This window comes from Notothenia coriiceps, unplaced genomic scaffold (genome assembly GCF_000735185.1).
Source record: "Notothenia coriiceps isolate Sejong01 unplaced genomic scaffold, NC01 NC01_scaffold00037244, whole genome shotgun sequence".
NCBI classification, from domain to species: domain Eukaryota; kingdom Metazoa; phylum Chordata; class Actinopteri; order Perciformes; family Nototheniidae; genus Notothenia; species Notothenia coriiceps.
The window spans coordinates 23469686-23470790 of NW_011369945.1; the positions used below are offsets into that span (position 1 = coordinate 23469686).

The 1105-nt window shown below is 38.4% G+C and overlaps 2 protein-coding genes across 2 annotated transcripts in view; one reads left to right on the forward strand and one right to left on the reverse strand.

The window, feature by feature from the left end:
• trmt61a (tRNA methyltransferase 61A) overlaps positions 1 to 1105 on the forward strand; it is a 735410-nt gene that overhangs the window by 174472 nt on the left and 559833 nt on the right. The gene's annotated exons all lie outside the window — the stretch shown is intronic.
• Positions 1 to 1105, reverse strand: part of LOC104965158 (metabotropic glutamate receptor 8-like) — a 35196-nt gene that overhangs the window by 20611 nt on the left and 13480 nt on the right. The window lies entirely within an intron of this gene.

Here is a 1105-nt window from a genome sequence, read left to right on the forward strand (position 1 = left end):
TCTCCTCCTAGAACACCATTGAGTTATTTTAACCAAATCTCTCTCAGAGGGGCGTGGGGAGGGGCTCCTTATTTTCATCTAAAGTAACATCAGAAACAGGGCTGAAACAGAGGGGATTATGGGTAATGCTACAATGATCTGTTTGGTGTTTCAGCCAAGCACTTCAGAGACATGTTTTGTATATATCAGAAAAACAGTATAATAGGGGACCTCTAAAGTATTAAGTATACTAGTATACAGTATATGTTGGGGAAATATTTTCCAAGACCCATAACTGTGACCCAGTTTATCAGTTCAAACTGTCCTGACTGAGCACACGCACCTGTAACCTTGGCGGCTGTGCTCTCAGTGTTCTGTCTCCCTGTTCCTGCCTGTTGGCGTCAGCTGATAGAGGTGTTATCATTCTTTCTTGTTATTCAGCATGTTGATTATTCTCTCTGAACTAGCTGAATACATGGGTCTGGGGTAGAGTTCTTCAGAATTGACGTGGCAACTCTACCGTGAAGTCAGAACCTCTGGCTCTTGGACTTGTTTTGTGAATTCTCCGGCCGAAGCTCCTAAATAAACCATCAGTGTTTGACATCAAGGCTCCAGCTCTCCCTGTGTCTCCTTTTGAGTCGGTGATTCCTCCTGCATTGCTACACAGAAGTTACCCCACAACAACCTTAGGTACTATACATTACATATGTGAGGATCACCTGACTAAAGATTAAAGCCTGACACAAGAAATACTTTTATAAGCAGTTTTTTTATTTTTTTATTCATCAAAGTATGTTCATTTCAAGTGTTTAATTTGAAGGAAAATTAAATAATTGACAATATCTCTTCAATCAATTTGAGAAAAACAATAACATCTATTGTGATCTACTAACATTGAGATTGTAAGTTAATAACTTACAATCTCAATGTTAGTAGATCACAATAGATGTTATTGTTTTTCTCAAATTGATTGAAGAGATATTGTCAATTATTTAATTTTCCTTCAAATTNTTTCAGTTCAATAATAATAATAATCATAACTGAGGGGGAAACTTCTGTGTAGCAATGCAGGAGGAGTCACCGACTCAAAGGAGACACGGGGAGAGCTGGAGCTTTGATGGCAAAC